The sequence below is a fragment of the Ambystoma mexicanum genome, chromosome 6p (genome assembly GCF_040938575.1).
Source record: "Ambystoma mexicanum isolate Mex_15411 chromosome 6p, UKY_AmexF1_1, whole genome shotgun sequence".
NCBI lineage: Eukaryota > Metazoa > Chordata > Amphibia > Caudata > Ambystomatidae > Ambystoma > Ambystoma mexicanum.
Window position 1 is genome coordinate 739,937,806 of NC_090935.1, and position 15,981 is coordinate 739,953,786.

At 49.8% G+C, this 15,981-nt stretch overlaps 1 protein-coding gene across 3 annotated transcripts in view; it reads left to right on the top strand.

The window, feature by feature from the left end:
* Positions 1 to 15,981, top strand: part of POLR3G (RNA polymerase III subunit G) — a 354,183-nt gene that overhangs the window by 136,096 nt on the left and 202,106 nt on the right. The gene's annotated exons all lie outside the window — the stretch shown is intronic.

Consider the following 15,981-nt stretch of genomic DNA (forward strand, 5'->3'; position numbering starts at 1 on the left):
GGATTCACTACTTGGGCTAAAACGTCTTTGAGCTCTCCACGTAGACCTCTATAAAACAGCGTAATCCTTTTGTCCTCAGGCCATTGAGTTTCCACTATTAGTCTATTGAAAGATGCAATATAAGCCAAAAGGACTTGATTACCCTGTCGCAATGAAAGAAGCTCTTGTCCGAGGCCTGCCCCTGTGAATGTCTTGCGAACAGTTTTTCCATACTAAGCTGAAAGGCTTGAAAATCATGGAGAACCGGATCATCTTGATTAACTAGAGGGATCGACCAGTCTGCCGCATTGCCACTAAGGTACGAAAGTACAAAAGCTACTTTAGCTTGATCAGTTGGAAAGGCTGCTGGCCGGCATAAGAAGTGCAACCGGCACTGATTGATAAATACTGCAAACCTCTTTGGGTCACCAGAAAGTCGTTCGGGCGGAGCCAGAGGTACATTCCCAGGTAGGTTGATCTGCACTGGATTCATAGAGGATGTTGAAGGAAGATTTGCCCCTGATGCGGGTAACGGGGTCTGTCCGGCTTGTGACTGTAGCAATTGTCTAGCAAGACCGTCTGTTCTCTCCTTGGAAATAATTAGTTCCCTTCTTAGAGCATTGGTTTCCTAACGAGCTGCATGCACTTCTGCCCTTAGTTCCCCAAGTAACCGGGCTAGGTGGTCAGTATCCGAGGTTTCCATAGCGCCTGGGCGAGAGTTTTGCGGTAGGCTTTGCGTTCTGTAACGCTCACCTGATTCTCGCAGAGGCGCCGGTCTTGACTGGGCAACTACCGTATCTTCAAAGGTGATGTGTAGCACCCGGTTGGCTCTTTGGGCTGGACCTCTGTGCACTGTATGCCTGACTTCAAGAGTGAGATGTCTGCAGATAGAAAATATGGGATTAATGAACTGGGGTTATTGGGCTGTCCCTATCTCTTCCCTTTTTTGCTCTCCTGTAGACCCCCAAAGGTTAACGCTCTCACCTTAGGTAAGTGAATGCCGAGCTCTCCATCTGCCTCGGGGCAGGGTGCTGTAACCAGTTTCTTCACTGGGTAGGTAGCGCAGGCCTCTTGACTTCAGAGGACTGCTGTCCGTCGTTTACTGCACGAACGGTAAGTTTCGAGTAATTCTATTGTCTTTAAAGTCTTTAGTAATAATGTCTCTTGTTTTGCAGGGTTCCGGCGATGGCGGATGACGGGCTGAAGTGAGTTGAAGATGGAGTCCGTGTGATGAATAGAAGCGCCTGGAAGCACGTAAGTAAGCGCTTGTTGCCTGCTTCACGATGCGCTTTAACTGTCTTTTTATTTTACAGGTACGAGTTCGGAGCGGCTGCAGGGTGCCGGAATACCCACTGGGTTAGATGTGGAAAGGAGTAATGGCACGTGAGTATTAAAGTTCCCCAATGTCTTTAGACGCACCTTGTTTTGTTTTCAGATGCGGGATGCAGCGCCGAAGGCCTCCGGAGCGTGCGAAGAGTTGGTAAGCTTTTGTCTTTCAGATGCCGGAATGCAGTGTGAAGACCTCCGGAGCGCACGAAAAGTAGGTAAGCCTTTGTCTTTCAGATGCCGGAATGCTAACCTGTTCTTTCTTGTCTTTATAGGTGTTGCTGAAGACTGGATTCAGGATGGTAAGCCTTTTTTCCTTAGGCCCAGGATCCGATGCAGAAGACACGATGAGCGTTCTGCTGCAGAGGATGCAGAATAACGCAAAGCAAGATTCATCCACCGGGTGTGGTTTAAATAGCCTCCTGTAGTGCTTAGGTGTCTCCTTCCACAGCCACGCCTAGGTAAGAAAAGAGTTCCTGCCTTCCAGAAGAGTTCCAGTGTTCTGAATCTAGGGAGGGCCTCCTGCCCCACCCAACAGGAAAAGTAGTTCCAAACAGAAGAGGATTAGAGGCTCAACTGGCAGGCAAGTAAGCAGCATGGTCTGCTGCAGGTAAGTCCACCCAAGCATTATGAGCCCGGCGCTTCCAGCGCTGGGACTGGGCATATTTATGAGCCTGGTGCCACTGGCGCCAGGACTGGGTCCAAAAGGTCCCAATTGGGACTGGTTGGCACTCGGAACCTGGGTTATGGATCTGCTTCCAAGGGAGTTGGGAAAACCCTGACCTTTTGGAAGCAGAGATCATGACACCAAGACCCTAATTGCATACTGTCAACTGCTTTTCCCCCCTTGTAGAAGTAAAGAAACCTCTTCATAATTTTCCCGCAAAACACCCACCTATGACACAAACCTCCAACAAAACCCCTTTTCCTTCTGAAATAACTATGTAAAGTTTCTGAGAAGAACTGTTCAAATACCATGTGTCCAATGACACCTATGAACTTCAACTCCCAGGATTCCCCAAGTGCTCAGACAAGGAAGATGAAGGAGCTTGAACAAGGTACCAAGAGCTTGAAACACAACATGTAGACTAGTTGTTTTTCCAAAGCACCTGTGCGTGGGACATTTAAACATGACTAGCGTACTATTGGGAGAGACAGTGCAGGCAAAGACGTGGGCTCCTGTCCCAAGGCTCACAAACGGAGAGATCACATACCTGTGTGGCAGAGCATGGAAGGCTGCCACATCAGAGGGAGGGATGCTGTGCCGGAGGCCGAAATGCATTGGAGAGGCTGGGAGCCGTAAGAGAGGTCCTGGGAACGCGGCAGGTCGAGAAGGTGGTGTTCTCCATTCCGGGACCTGAAGAGAATCAGACGGTTCACCGCAGAGCCGTGAAGGAAGCCTGAAGAACTTCTGCACACTCCAGTGTGGAAAGCATGTGAAAGCAACACGCTGCAGAAGCGCGAATCGGATCAGAGATGCTGGTTAAGACCGGTGAGTCTACCAACAGCCAGTCGAGACCCCAGGGTGTTCAGCAACGGCGCCAGTAGCAATTTGAACGTAATACCATTGTTAACACTACGTGAAGATTGTTTGAATGTAGAAAAGGAAAAGTACATAACCCAATGAGCTGTGGATGCATGAAGTGCAAATGTGGGGCAATTTGTGAGCAAACCGTGCCCCAATCCTATTTCTGATGCTTGTTAATCTGCTTAGAATCACATGCTGTGCATATGGTCCGACATCCAGTGGTAACCGCGGAGTATTGCATCTTGACTTTAGGGGACCGAAAGGGGACGTCGGCATAGGCGTGTCTGTAACACTATCCCTATTGTGACGTGTAGTGTACCCAAAATCCCTTACGCGCTGAGGTCCCTCAGATTGTTTTTTTCCGGCCACACCCGCCGAAAGTGATGGGGGCCCCTCTGATTACCAAACATCCGTTGCGGATGTGATGGACCTCGAGGCGGACACTTCTAGGTCTGCCACGCCCGTCCCCGACCCTTTAATACCTGACTTTGGTCTTGCTTCAGGGACAAAACCCAGCGACAAGGGTGTACAAGCGCATTACATTCAACACACGATCCCTACACCTATTTCGATGGGTACGTCGAAAAAGGTGGAAGCGGCAGCAGGGCCATCGAAAATTTTCGGTGGATTCCTCTGATCGTTCAGATCAACAGCCTTCCCCGCATCTGCAGCTGCATCTTGCGACTGGGCATTCCAAAACAAACAAGGGCGCTACCCCTAAATCAGGTTTACATGTCAAAGTGCGGAAATCTGATGCTACTTTGGTCCCGAAGGCCTCGGTAGGCCCAAAAGTCACAACTAGGCCTCAAGGCGAAAAACCGACAGCTAGGCCCTCTAATGCCGCGGTAGGCGGTAAGTCTACCGATAGACCTTCGGACCCACTACTTTGGAGATTGGGCTTATTCCTTTTCCGCCGAAAAACATGGGGCAGGCCGCAGACAAATCTTTAGATACGCCATGGTGCCCCGATTCTCACGATACCTATGAGAACAGTCAAGAGCCTCTTTCCTACACCCTGAGAGACAATCTTTGGCACCAAAGGGCAGAAGATGATGCTTTTCCACCCATAGGTCCTCTTAATGGACAAGCCAGAAATTTGAAGGGTGTATGGACCTTCTTGAAAAATTATCAATTTTTCTGAACATCCTTCCCCGAAAAGATCCCGTGGAGAACCTAATCTTCAATCTGCTTCACATTTCCAAGAAGCTCAGCCCTCTGTCCCCGTCCATCATGAAGACATCCTCCAGATGGATACTTATCAGGACATTTACAGTGAAGATGAAGAACCTTCCTTCCTACAGAATTACAATGAGGACCAGGCGGATGCCACAGACAATTGGGAAGAAACCCAGCAAGTGGGGACGGACCCATGGACGCTCCCCCAACAAGATCAGGGCACTGATGTATTGTGCCTGGATTCCCCTCCGTCCACCCCGGCTCACCAGGCCTCGCCTGTAGAGGACCAAATGGCCTTCAATACCATGTTAAAGAAGGCAGCTGAGCATTTTCAAATCTCTACTCAAGAGGCAGTGCCTGAGCAGGACTTTGTACAAGATATTCTTAAGGATAAACCACCCTCTAGCCAGGCCATTCCCCTCCTTAATTCTTTTAAGAGAAGATTGGCTCCCTCCCTGGTGTCACCAGCTCAAACCCGGGCAGTGAACCCAAGAGTAGAAAAGTTATTTGGGCCAGCTCCTTCGGGCCCTCAATACATTAAAGGGCACCCCAACCCTGATTCCCTGGAAGTAACTACCACCCGGAAACGGGCAGGAGTACGATATGTCTAGACTAGTTGATGCGGGTGGAGTTGGGGCTCTGATTCTGTTGGATTTGTCTGCCGCTTTTGACATGGTGGACCATTCTATTCTTCTTTCACGTCTAGCACGGATTGGGATTTCTGTCCCTGTCCTTGCCTGGTTCACGTCTTTTCTTTCAGATCGCACCCAGACTCTCGCTATGCCCCCTTTTCTTTCTCCCCCCTGTGCTCTTACCTGTGGTGTCCCCCAAGGATCCTCTCTCTCCCCGATTTTGTTTAATATTTATATCTGGGCGTTGGTCTGCCTTATCCGTTTCTATGGACTTAATTGTTATTCCTATGCTGATGATACTCAAATCCTGATCCGTTTAGATCAGGATCAAACTGAGGTCTCAGCTTGTCTTCATGACTGCTTAAAGGCAGTCGGTGTATGGATGGACCAAAACTGGCTCAAGCTCAACAGCGATAAAACGGAGGTGATGGTGGTGGGCTGCCCTCCCTACCCCTCATTATGGACCCCTGCTTCCTGGCCCATGTGTTTAGGTCCTTTGCCTAGTCCAGTCAACAAAGTGAAGAACTTGGGGGTTACTCCCTCTGCCTCCTTATCAATGTCAAACCAGGTTACGGCTGTGTGTCAGTCCATCCACCACCAGATTAGGGTTCTAAAGAGGGTGTTGCCGATGATTACGGAAGTCATGCGTCCTCCCGTGGTGGCCGTGCTAGTCCTCACATGGTTGGACTACTGCAACTCCCTGTACCTGTCTCAACCGATTGGCCTTCTACAACGGCTTCAACGTATGCAAATCCTGGCAGCCAGATTAGCCACTGGCTCTCCCTATGGTGCCCACATCTCACCAGTGCTTCGACTTCACTGGCTCCCAGTGGCTCAGAAAGTTGATTTTAAAGCACTGTGTATTGTCCATCGGGCAATCCATGACTCAGGAGCAGAATTCCTTCAATCCAAATTCTCTCGATATATTCCGGAACGTAACCTTCGCTCATCAGCTTCCAATCTACTTATTGTTCCGAGGTTTAACCGGAAGAGACTTGGTGACAGAGCCTTCGATATTGCCGCGGCCAGGCTCTGGAACACCCTTCCACTGCCACTCAGATCCACCTCTAACCATCTGGTCTTCAGAAAAGCCTTGAAAAGTACTCTTCTAGTTCTCTGGCTCCCTATGGTTTTCCTTCAGTGAGCAGTTTCCTCATCAGCGCCATGATGCCTCTGGGCGACCGTGCGCTCTATAAATTTAGGTAACATAACATAACAAGGTCTCCAAGAGGTTCCAGAGCCCATCAGGTCCAAGTATCTCACTATTGTGGCCGAAGGCAGGCAAGTGAACCAGAATGTAATAAAGAACACTCTGGACACAGCTGAAACCGCAGGCAGGTCTCTGGACCAAGGAACCTTACTTAAAAAGAACGCTTGGCTTTGTACCTCAGGGTTTAAGCCTGAAACACATGCCTCTCTCATCAATAAACCATTGAAGAATCTAACCTCTTCGGAAAGGCGCTCGATGAGGCCCTTAAAACAGCCAAAAAAGAGCATGAGACTCTTAAGTCCCTGCAACAAATTACTCAAAGACCTTCCCCCCCAGAGAGGAAGTAATTCTCGGCGGTCCTTTCGAGGGTAGTTCTGTGCAAGTCGGAACAACTGTGGCACAGGAAACTTTAATGCTGGACAAACAACATCAGAAAGCCCTGCATCCTACCCACCAAGGGGTCAGCGACGTGGCAAAGCCAGAGGTAGAGGCCCCAATCCTAGTGGAGCTGTAGCCTCTGGTCAGAAATGACCATCAGATCCAGGTCCCCTCCCATATCACCCCGGTCGGGGGGCGCTTAACATCTTTCCTCACGGCATGGGAGGGGATAACTTCACACCAGTGGGTCATAAAGCTGGTTACCCACGGGTACTGCGTGGAATTCGTCTGACCTCCACAATTGAGACCACCCCGCTGACAGCGCCTTTCACCAGACCATCTGGAAATCCTGAATCAAGAGGTGGAAGCGCTGGTCGGAAAGGACGCCTTAGAAGCCGTCCCTATTCTTCAAGTAAACAAGGCTATTTATTTAGTGTACTTCCTTGTACCAAAAAAGGACCTCACCATGCGTCCTGTTCTAGACCTGCGCCCTGTTCTAGACCTGCTCCCAGCGAACAAGTTCATAAAACCTCAAAGGTTTCGCATGGTAACGCTACAGGAGATGATCCCACTGTTGAAACAGGGGGACTACATGGCAACATTGGACATGAAAGATGCATACTTTCATATTTCAATGATGCTAGCACACAGGAAATATCTAAGGTTCATGATAGAGGACAGGCATTACCAATTCAAGGTACTCCCCTCCAGCATCGCCTCAGCGCCAAGGGTGTTTACGAAGTTCCTGGCAGTAGCTGCAGCACACCTGTGCAGGTCATCTGTCCCGGTTTACCCTTACCTCGACGACTGGTTCATAACGGGGGACTCGTACGACACATGTTTTTTGAACACCCCAAAGACCGTAGACCTTCTGTTCAGTCTGGGGTTCTCTATCAATGAGAAGAAATCCAGTCTAGTCCCCACTCAAATAAAACAATTTCTGAGAGCTCTAATCCGGACGAAAGACGGCCTCGTCTTCCCCTCCAACGAGAGGGTTTAGAACATGCTTTTTCAGATCTCTCAATATGTAGCCAGTCGAGAGGTGACAGTGCGCAAAGCCATGCGTTTGCTAGGAATGATGGCGTTGTGCATATACTTGGTTCCCCACGCGCGGCTGCGCAGGCATCCCATGCAAGAGTGGCTCAACAGCCAGTGGTGTCAGGCCAGAGGACAATGGGAAGATCTAGTAGTTGTCTCGCCAGCCCTCGTTCTCTCTCTGCAGTGGTGGTCAAGAGAAAACCTCCTGAAGGGGAAAACATTCACCACCCCTGCAGTGGAAGCCACTCCCACGACAGACGCATCTCTCACGGGGTAGGGGGCTCTCCTGCTTCAGCAGACCGCACGTCCCCACAAGTAGCATCCAACCATATAAATTTACTGGAGCTATTAGTGGTGTTCAAGGCATTAAAGGCCTTTCAGATGCAACTACAAGGGAAGACAGTTCTGATTCTAACAGACAGCTGTACAGCCATGTATTACCTGAACAAACAGGGGGGCACTCACTCTCCAGAGCTATCCAAGCTGTCCCAAAACATTTGGATATGGGCTCTCAGACACAATATGTTTCTGTTGTCCCAACATGTTCCAGGGGTACTCAATCTTCTGGCAGGCATGCTCAGCAGAGATTTTCCTCTGCCCGTAGAATACGAATGGCGTCTGCATGAAGACATTGTGTCCACCGTCTTCGCAGAATGGGGCTTCCCAGAGATCGACCTGTTCGCAACTCAGGAGAACGCCCAATGACGAGACTACGCCTCCAGGTACCCCCACAACCGTTCCAACGGGAACGGTCTCTGGATAACATGGTCAGGGAAATTTGTCTACGCTTTTCCCCCGACTCCCCTTCTCAACAAGATAGTGCACAAGATGCACCAGGAACCAGTTACCATGATACTGGTGGCCCCATGTGTGCCCGCTAACCCTGGTTCGCTCATCTAATGGAAATGTCCCTCTCCCCACCAGTAAACCATCAGGACAGGGGGGAGACCCTACACCCATGCCTACAAACTCTGAATTTAGCAGCTTGGCTCCTGAGGTCATAGAGTTTGGACACCTACAGCTCCCTCAGAGGTGCATGGACCTACTCAGGGAAGCTAGAAAACCTAACACACGTTATTGCTATGCCAGCAAATGGAAACGTTTTGTCATCTGGTGTAATTCCAAGGGCGTCATTCCCATCGATTGCTCACCCACCCACATTGTGCTGTACCTAACCCATCTGTTAGACTCTGGGATGGTCTTCAATTCCCTAATGGTTCATCTGGCTGCTCTTTCAGCCTACACCACATCACAACAAAAGGTGTTGTGGTGCAAGATACCGGTGATTAAGGCCTTTATGGAAGGGGTTAAGAGGATTTATCCTCCCATTTCTCACCCAGCTCCTAGATGGGATTTAAATGTGGTTTTGACTAGGCTCATGGGATCTCCCTTTGAGCCAATGCATAAAGCAAGTATAAAAGACCTGACTTATAAGACGGCCTTCCTAGTGGCTATCACTTCTATTAGAAGGGTTAGCGAACTACAGGCTTTACAAGAGAGAACTGCCCTTCAAGCCTAGAGCACATTCTACTCGGGGCACTGAGACATCCATAGCATTCATTGTAAATGTTCCCCTTGAGTCCATTTGCAAAGCGGCAACCTGGAGTTCTGTACACACCTTTAAAAAAACACTATTGCCTAGACACTCATTCTAGGTCTGATTCTCAGGTGGGACAAGCAGTACTAAGACATCTTTTCTCTACTGTTCCTTCTCACAACCCACCTCCAACTCTGGGTACTGCTCGCTAGTCTATATCATCTTTGTTTCCAATTTCTTACAGATTTATTCTCTTTGAGACCCTTTTCTTTTAAAAAAAACTGCATTATGTGAAAAGTTCACGTCGGCAGACCTGTATAAATGTATTTACATCGGCAGACCTGTATAAATGTATTTACATCGGAAGACCTGTATAAATGTATTTACATCTTGCCTAATCAACTGGCAGACCTTTCTAAATGCATTCACATTTTGTTTAAATCAACTTAACTTTAAATGAAAAAATTCTTTTTTGCTTTATCTGTTAATTTTATGTCTTTGTTTAATAGGAATGGATTTTATGTACTTGTGAAATAAATGAGCAAAACTCATGAAGAAAAGATGTTTTCAGTGTGACATTATATTGCTCTATGCTTCTCTTGGTTACCCTGGGTTGTTCTAAGTTAGAATAATCAGGATATCCTGTTCTGGATACCACGTGAATAGTAATCATAACTTTCCAAATTTAGTTTTTACGGCTCTTGAAACTCTGTTATGTGAACGCTAGTCTATGCACAGCATGTGATTCTAAGCAGATTAACAAGCATCAGAAGATCAATGATTGTATCTGCTTAGATTCACATGCTACCTCCCCGCTCGGGGTGGAAGGAACATAGACGTCTTAATACTTTCTCTCTTTATGTACTCACTCACTATAGCCTTGGGCTCCCTCATGGCAGAAAAAATACAATCGGAGGGACCTCGGCGCGTGAGGGATTTTGGGTACACTACACGTCACGATAGGGATAGTGTTACAGCCACGCCTATGCTGACGTCCCCTTTCGGTCCCCGAAAGACAAGATGCAATACTCTGCGGTTACCACTGGATGTCGGACCATATGCACAGCATGTGAATCTAAGCATATACAATCATCAGAAATGCTATTACGGTAAGTAATGCATGTCGTACCAAGCAAGAGCAATACATACAGTATTGGTGATACAGAGAAACTGTGAAATGCAAGAGAAGCACTGGCAAAGCAAGACAGCAGGCAATTCAAACGCATGAGAAACCCTGGCAAAGCAGGACACCAGGCAATTGAAACACATAAGATGTCCTGGCAGGGGAGTATACCACAAGTGAAGACCAGGCAGGTGATGTTGCATAAAGAGTCCTGGCAGGAGAATACACCAGGCAGTTGGCATTGCATAAAGAAACCTGGCAGGGGAGTATACCAGGCAATTTGCAAAGCTTCCAGAAATGTTAACCAAAGACAGTGGGCCTCATTATGAGTTGGCCGATCCAGAATCTGTTGTTTCCGTGAATGCGGTGACACCGTTTCTGTGACCGCAAGCATGCAGTAATAAGGCGCAATTACGGGTGGTCGGTCGCGCGCACCAGGCCATTGCAGAAACGGTGTCACTGCCGTAACGCAAACACCCACAGGGACGGATGCACCGTGCAACATGGCACCGGTACATCCGTATCTGCCACCGCTGTCCCAGATACGGAAATACTGGTCCCGGAAACACTGTGATCGCGAAAACTGGAAAGAGACCGGCAGCCATTACTTAAACCACAATCCACTGCCATCCTCAGCAACCACTGGGCCTACATCTACCGTGACTTGATCTAGATAACCAACAGGATGACATCCCGCATACCAGCCACACGCCAGCGCAAACCCCGCTTCAGCGAGGCTGAACTAATAGTGTTGGTGGAGCACATTGTCGACAATGCGCCACTGCTCTTCAGTGCCAATCAAAGACGCAGCACACAGCGGCGGCGCAAGGACATTTGGGCAGCCGCTGCACAGAAGTGCACAGCAGTCGACGTGACAGTGGGCACTGTAAAATACTGCTACAAGCGCTAGGACGATCTGCGGCTGCATGTCCGCAACCCCATGGCACCACACCGGCAGCACAGCATCAGCACAGGAGGACCTGCTTCACCCCTGAAGCTCCAGACCTGGGAGGTGAGGTGCAGCAGTGTCATGCACCTTGAGGGGATCAAGGAGTTGACGGAGCAGAGGTCGGAGCCGGCACACCTGACGAGGCTGGTAAATACAGAGTGCAAAGCCATGAGTGCGAATGATGGAATCCCCCCCCCTCACTCGGGGCCTAGAGGCACACAACACATCCACCAATGACCCACAACCCCCCCCAGTCAGGGCATAGAGGCACACCACACATCCTCCAATGACCCACAACCACCCCCGCCCCCCAGTCAGGGCCTAGAGGCACACAACACATCCACCAATGACGCACAACCCCCCCCCACACCACACGCAACACGCCCATGTGACAACACCACCAGGACAGGCAGACGCCTTGCAACTGTATGCAAGCCGTGATTCACACACCTGGGTGCATCACCCATCAAATGTGTGTACAAGCAAGTGGACCGAGTATGAGGAGTGCGTTGCATTTGATTGCCCCATTCACCGCCTGCCACACAACTAATAGCATGCCCTACATTCCCCCACAGGCACATCATACGACAGTGACTCGGCACAACAGCCAACAACAAGGGGGACTGCATGTGGCAGTCGTACACAGACATCCCAGGATGCCACTGCCACCACCTCTGGCACTCAACCATCTGCCACGCCGACGTTGGCTACGGACACCTCCATCCCCGCTGCACCCGAAGTGCAGCATGTGGCAACCAAAGTCACACCTGCTGCCACTTCCGTTGCACCCATCAGTGGGCGGCCAACTCAAAGCGACAATGACGCAGCCAGCGTCGACAGTGTGCCGGGGGAACAGGGTGCTGATGCACCAGACAATGTGGTTGACGGGGCAACATCACTCCCGAACGGTGGCCATATTCAGCCCCATGGGACTCCACACTCCATTGCGCTCCCCCACACCTTCACTCGTGGAATTCGGCGCCCGACTTCTGCGTATTGAGGATCACCAAGCAAGCCTTTCGCAGCTTGCGGAGCAACAACTCCAGGAGGCGAGGCTGCAACGAGAGGAGGCCAGACTACAATGTGAGGAGGCTAGACTCCAATGGGAGAGCAGTACCACCTCTGTGCGGCGGCTATCACGTGCAATTGGGCGGTATGCAACAACAAACATTGTCCTATCGCGTAGTGTCAGGGAGGGTAACAATATAATGTCCAATATCGCTGAGACAGTGCGTGTTGCCCAACAGGCTTTCCTCGGTCATGTGCCACCTGCGAAGCCAGCAGTGCCATCTGCCAGCAGCACACCCTCCAGTTTGGTGGCCAGTCGTCCCCAGCAGAGGTCTTCACGGCTGTCTGGACCATCCGGAAAGGACATGTACGGGCAAAAGCATGGACGAAAATAGGATGTGCATTGTTCAACTGTCGTCCAAAAAGTTGTGATGGGGTCGTGGTTGGTGGGTGGGGAGGTGGGGGTGGGCCTTAGTGGTGTAAGTCAGTTGGGGCCTGGTTGGTGGGTGGGTACGTTGAGGATTTGGGGGTGGTCCTTATTGGGGTAAGTCATTTGGGGCCTGGTTGGTGGTGGGTAAGTTGGGGAGGTGGGGGGGGGCACGTGTGTACTTATTTCTATCCAATTCCCGTCACCCATGTTAACTTGAAAATACACTATTGTGAAAATGCAAATGACGAGTGGACAATCTTGATTTCTTGTGTCTACAAACCATTTAATGTTGTGCCACCACATGAAGTGCTGAATGTGCATAAAAAGTGTATAAAAAAATTGTGTATGAGTGCTGCAAGTGCATGTTGTCCATCAATGGCACCCCGGCCTGGCAGAGCACCCATTCCATTACCACCATCTTCATCATCACACTCAATGTCCGGGGGCAGTGGAATGTACTATTTTCCCTGTCTTCACCGGGCTGTACTGCAATGAGCCACTAGATTGTTTCAGCAGCGGAACCTGGCCTTCAGTAGTCGAAAGGTATGCTCTATCATGCCACGTCTGCGTATGTGTGCCCTGTTGTAGGCCTCCTCATGCCTGTTTCTTGGCCTTCATATGGGCGTCGTCAGCCATGGTGTGACTGCATATCCAGCATCACCTGCATGGGAGTGTAAGCAAAGGCACATGTTAGTGTTTGTGGTATTACTGTCTGAATCAGATGCAGTACAATGATACCCCGTTTGGTAATCCATTGTGTGATACATCTGTTGAGCACACTTGGATCACATTATCATGCAGGGGTCAGTGATAGTTACATTTGTGGATTGATATTGGGCAACGACATGCTGTGCACATGTCAATGCCCATGGGTTCAGATGTGGTGAGTGACTATGGCATTGTGATGTGATGGGCAGACCTGCATCAGGCAGACACAGGTCACTGTACAGATGTGAGCAATGCACACTGCACGGTGAGCACACATTGTGTGCATGGAGGAAGCACAGGTACATTGGGTGGGGGAGGGAAATTGCATGTAGTGCCACCCCATGGCTAGGGTGTGCATGGAGGTAGGCAGGGCATGTACCTGCACGCTGTGGCAGCGTCACATTTTACACATTGAACTGTGTGGAATCTGGTGTTTGTCCATTACATTGAGCAGGGGTCATGCATTGGCAGTTGTACTCACCCCAATGCCTGAGACACTGTGGGCCTTCACTACTCCCCCCCCCCCAATACACAGGGGTCATGCATTGGCAGTTATAGTCACCCAATAGCCATGTGCTTTGTCCCGCATAGCGTTCCATGTAGCGTAGCAATGTAGAATTCTGCAAGACCATCGAGTCGTGTGTAGACCCCGGGAAACATGCACAGCAATGGGTGATTACTTGTCCGGCATTGCAGCCCATCTGGACATTCATTGAGTGGAATTGCTTCTGATTGCGGTACACTGCCTCAAATTCATGTCCAACTGTCAACTCCACGTGTGTGCAGTCTATTGCACCTATGCAAATGGGCATGCCTGCAATGGCATGGAAGGCCAACTTGGTGGCAATGACCTGGGCAGACATACGGGGTAGGGAAATGTACTCTGACCCATGGCGCAGCAGCGCATCCAGTACCTGGACCAGTATTCTGGAAAAACAGGGTTGTGACAGCCTGTGCAGCTCCCCAACAGTGTGCTGATATGTTCCGGTTCCGAGGAAATGCAGAACTGAGACTACATTCAGCAGGGGGGGGATTGCAGTCCGGATGCCAATGCGGCTGCTGATGTCCGCTTCAATCAGGATGACGATGGATATGATTGAGGCCGGGTCAAGCCTGTATAAGGTGTGAATTCGACCTGGGGTCAGGTTGCAGGGTGAGGCCCTGTTGTGGGGTATTGCTGGCTGCCTGCAGGATTGTGCTTGCTGCACGTTTGTTTGGGATGGGCACCGGGTTCACGTTTTACCTCCTGCGCCGCCTCCTCCTCCCTCACCTCCTATTCTGCCCCAGTGCTGCCACAATGTGCACTGCTGCTTGTAGGTTCCCTAGCCCAAATGCTGCTACGGCGGCTGACAGCATGGTTGCGCTGGAAGGTGGCCTGGGTGTGGGTGTGGCCCTTTTGTAGGCTCCCAGTGGCCTATGAGGTGCTGCTGGCCTCATCTTGCACACCTGGAGCCTGATTCAGCTCACCTGCCACTGTTTAACGCCATGTCCGCGGTGTCGGCGATACCGGCACAATGTTCAGTTTTTCTGCCATTTTCCTGGCAGTGTTTCTTTGTCCATGCTACTCGTAATGTGCACAGTGTTGCACATTGCCGGTGACTGGGGGTGTGCCTGCGAGTCGTTGTGCTGTTTCCGCAGACGGAGCCACTGGGTGTGTTGACACTGCGGGTGTCGCTTTGCGGAGATGGTGTTTCCGGGAGTGCGGGTCTGGATGAGCCGGTCCGGAATATGTTGCCGGTACCGTTTTACCGGCCAACTCGTAATGAGGCTCACTGTTTTTTAAACCAAGGAGAAAGTTGTATTAAAGAAAGCCTGTTACAGAACGTGTTGCCTAAACAGGAACCCTGTGAATCAATGCAAGATACAAAGGAACTGTTAGTAAAATGGACTATTGCCATCCTACTTAAGAATCCAGGAGAAGGGGTCCACCTTCTGGATCCAAGGGCCTCTACATTGGAGAACATTTTTATTGGAACTATTCTTTCTTCAGTTGTGAACACTTTTTGCCAGTATCAAGTTCAAGATATTTCCTTACATATTGTTATTGTTTTGTTTGTAGCATGAGGGTCAGGATAGGATGTTTTGGGCACAAGGGCGGCTTTTCCGTTGCTGACATTCTGATGCAGACAGACTACTTAGGTTTGGTTTATAGGTAGGGAAACTCCTCTTTAGCATAGGCTGAGAGAGGCACTTTTCCAACCCATTTTCATTTAATAAATATCTTTGACAAAAACATGACAATCTTGTGTCCGGCTCACATTTCTGACCCCTCACACAGGAAACGCAGCGACCGACAGAATTGATACCAAACTTGTTAGCCTTTCATCCAGGTCTTCTTTGGCAGTTGGAGTTAATCTTGAAGATGGGGGGGTACTGTTCTCTCCCCTGCTTCGTCCATTGCGAATTGGGGTGTGGTCCAGGGCCAGTAGGAGGTCCTCAACCTCTGGGATCCGCAAGAGAAACTTCAACACACATTATTAAAAATTAAAAGCAATTTTCCTGGCAATGAAAGCTTTTCTACCAGTTGCCCTTATGGGATGTGGAATAATGCACTATGGGATCTGAGGTGCGATGTGCCCTGGTTACTGCCAAATCACATGGACCTTCTACTTCAGCCGTTGGGAAATGGTTCTACCTTGCAACCCACAATTAATTTTCTTGGCAGCCTGCATCCCGAGGAACTAGTTCATGTCACCTGGGGCCGGTGGTGAAAGGGGGGAACGAACATCTGTAAATCATTGTAGCAAGGAAAGGGCCCACCAGGTCTCGATACACCATCAAATGGATATGCTTAATTTGTCTGTAGAACAACAAAACCCTTAAGAAGCGGTCTTAGATGACAAACTCCCCATCACCACTTACGTGGCAGAGTCCAGCAGGACTTAAATGGCAGCAATCGGGGCCTCCCTAAATACTAAACTAAAAACAGTCTCCCTGGCAAACCCCATTCGTCAAAAGG